At 43.9% G+C, this 3,390-nt stretch overlaps 1 non-coding gene across 1 annotated transcript; it reads left to right on the forward strand.

Annotated features, from left to right (window-relative positions):
* The first annotated feature begins 3,003 nt into the window (after positions 1-3,003).
* LOC120278239 lies at positions 3,004-3,110 on the forward strand. The gene has a single exon (XR_005541581.1). It is a non-coding gene; the product is annotated as a small nucleolar RNA R71 (small nucleolar RNA).
* Positions 3,111-3,390: the final 280 nt, after the last annotated feature.

Genomic DNA, 3,390 nt, shown 5'->3' on the forward strand with positions numbered 1-3,390 from the left:
AGTGCACGGATTTGTCAAAGTAATAATCCCGGGTGAGCGGGTATTGAATCCACAGGGAGTAGGGAGTAAATACACTTAATTCGATTCTTAGCTATGTGGAATATCAACAATGATAAGTGTGACAATGATTCAATTCTCAACAATTAAAAGCAACAAGTAAGAGAGCAAAAGTAAGGAGGAGGTAAGGCAATCGATAAAGAGGGGGTACTCGGATAATGCTTTACCAAGTATAATCGCTTCAAGTGCAAGAACTCTCTATTATGCTTCCTAATCAATGTAATGGTGAGTCATGGAAATCCTTACATACATAGTCCCAAATCTAAGGTTAACTATGCCTAACTCTATTCATGTCCCGGAGAAGAGATTAAATAACCTCTCAACCTCTCTTCCTAATTATGGACCTAACAATTTCGTCCAGGCGGAAGGTCCCTAACCACAATTAAGCCCTAGATACTAAGATCCCCTCAATGCTTCACTCCGTTGCAGGCGCAACTAAGCCCAGCGGAGATTCATCCCTTAGACCATTTACTCTAATATGGCCACAAAGAACTCAAGGAACGGAGGTAGAATCTTTCACGTCGGAGGGGAAAGGGGACGTTCTTGTACCTCTCGACTCACCCTCTCAACCCTCTTCAACCTAGCTTTGTCTAACGCTCGTGGTGTGTCACTCACTCACAAGGTTACCAGCAAGAACTCTCAACCCTAGTGTCACTCTAGGGGAAATATTCATACAATCAAGTATTCAAGGTTGGAACTCACAATAAATATCAATTTATTGAAAGCATAATAAAGAAGTTAAATGAAACGAATACATCCTAGGGTTCACAATCACCCAAGTACCCATTAGGGGTTTAGCTCTCCATGGAGCTAAGTACAATCAAAGAAATCGAATGTAAAAGCAATGAATCTATAAAGAAACCCCCTTGATGGTCGTGTCGAAGGTCTTGTGGAGAGTCCTCTACTCATCGCAAGGGATCCTTTGTCCATCCTAGGATACACCTCGCTGGATCGATGCCGACGAAAGCTCTCCGAATAACCTCCTTCCAAACGACGCGTGATGTCGGAGCCGTAGAACATCCCCAAAACCCTAGCCAATATTCCTCAAAACCCTAGCCGAAGCCCTCTCTCAAGTTGGGGAAAAGATGGAGAAAAGAATACCAAAATCGGGGGTGAATCGACTTTAAATATGGCTGGAATCAGGCGACTCCACGGGTGTGGATGGTACACGCGCCCGTGCGGAATTTCCACACGGTCGTGGATAATTTCCACACGCCCGTGTGGATTCTCTGTTTCTCTGATTTCTCGGCCGGCTGTGAACAATGCTGCCATAGTACTAGCTAGAGTGTTGCTACAGTGCTCTGCTACAGTCTTCGACCTGACTGACTTCCCAATTCCATACTTTCAATGGGGTAACGCAAACGGGCACACGTTCCCGTAGTGAATCACTTGCTTCTTCAATGATGTACATGTTGGTGGATCTCTCGTTCTTATGTGCATAAATCGGAATGCTCGAGTGTGACTGCCTTTGTGACCCTCCAAATGGATGTGCTCACTCGAATGCGAGAAGGTTGGCACACACTCTAGCATCTCACACCGGACCTATGTCTTCGCATTTGAACCTTAGCAAGATTTCCTCTAAAATAGGTGCATTATGATCCACATTGGCCTATTTCCTTCATACTCAGCCTCACAACCCTACCTGCATAAAAGTAACATAAAAACAGACATATTAGTGTAAAAACCTGAGAAAAGTAATGGTCAACATAAGAAATGAACACTTCACATTCATATCACACAAGCACTTATCAAACTCCCCCACACTTAAGCTTTTGCTTGTCCTCAAGCAAACATTAATACATTCTGTGCATCAATCAAGAAAATATTGAAAGTTCTTGGCCATAATAGAGTTCTTTGTGGCCATAATAGAGTGAATGGTCTAAGGGATGACCCTCTGCTGGGGCTTAGTTACGAGTGCAACGGAGTGAAGCGTTGAGGTGATCTTAGTATCTAGGGCTTAATCATGGTTAGGGACTTTCCACCTGTCCCAAAGGGTTAGGTCTATAATTAGGAAGAGATTTATCACTTGGAATCCCTAGAGCTCATTGCAACTCTATGCGATTGCGAGGTGTTGAGATTGTTCGATTTCTCCTCCGGGACATGTATAGAGTTAGGCATAGTTGCCCTTAGATTTAGGGCTATGTAATAAAGGATTTCCATGACTCACTATTGCATTGATTAGGAAGCATAATAGAGGGTTCTTGCACTTGAAGCGATCATCCTAGGCGGAGCATTATCCGAGTACCCCATCTTTATCGATTGCCTTACCTTCTGCTTTACTCGTGCTCTCTTACTTGTTGATTTTACTTTTGAGAATTGAATCATTGTCACACATATCACTATTGATTTTTCACATAGCTAAGAAGTGGATTAAGTGTTTTTATTCCCTACTCCCTGTGGATTCGATACCCGCTCATCCGCAATTATTAGTTCGACAAACCCGTGCACTTGCGGGATATATGCAAGGGGACATTGTCAGGACCCTGATTACTCCATGAGAAATTGGGATGATTCTTCCAACCCGGATTGTAGGTATTGCTATATGGGTTTACTTGAGGTCTCATGCCATTACCTACAAAATCAACGTCCTCCACCGAAGAAACATCACAGATAGAGATCAGGCAATCGGAGGGAGCATGTCCACCACCACAACTGGTGCAATTAGTCATGCCCGCCAGTCTTTTTGAAGTTAGAAGATCTAACTTTTTACTCAAGTTTGCCACTTGAGCCGCTAATGAAGTTACCGCATCAATTTCATGGAGACCGGGCACCTTTTTCTTCTCCCTAGCGTTCCACTGGTAGCTATTTAACCCTATTTCCTCAATCAATTGGCGAGCATCATCGGGGGTCTTGCTACCTAAGGTACCTCCTGCCGCCGCATCCAAGAGTTGCCTTGTACTCGGGTTCAAACCATTGTAGAAGGTTTGAACAATCATCCACTCCGGGAATCCGTGTTGCGGGTATTTTCTCAAGAGTTCCTTGAACCTTTCCCATGTGTCGAATAGAGACTCCAATTCCAACTGAACAAAGGATGAGATCTCATTCCTAAGCTTTGCTATTTTCCGGGAGGGAAATAACCGGCCAGAAAAGCTTCTACCATCTACTCCTATGTGGTAATCGATGATCTAGGTAATGAGTGTAGCCACTACTTCGCTCTCCCCTTTATTGAAAATGGGAAGGCTCTCAACATGATGGCATCATCCGTCACTCCTTTTATCTTCAGCATATCACACATGTCTAGAAAACTCTCTATGTGACTGTTTAGATCCTCATCGGCCAAACCGTTGAACTGTGCGGATTGCTGCAACATGTGGATGAATGTCGGCTTCAGCT

This window comes from Dioscorea cayenensis, chromosome 15 (genome assembly GCF_009730915.1).
Source record: "Dioscorea cayenensis subsp. rotundata cultivar TDr96_F1 chromosome 15, TDr96_F1_v2_PseudoChromosome.rev07_lg8_w22 25.fasta, whole genome shotgun sequence".
NCBI classification, from domain to species: Eukaryota; Viridiplantae; Streptophyta; class Magnoliopsida; order Dioscoreales; family Dioscoreaceae; genus Dioscorea; species Dioscorea cayenensis.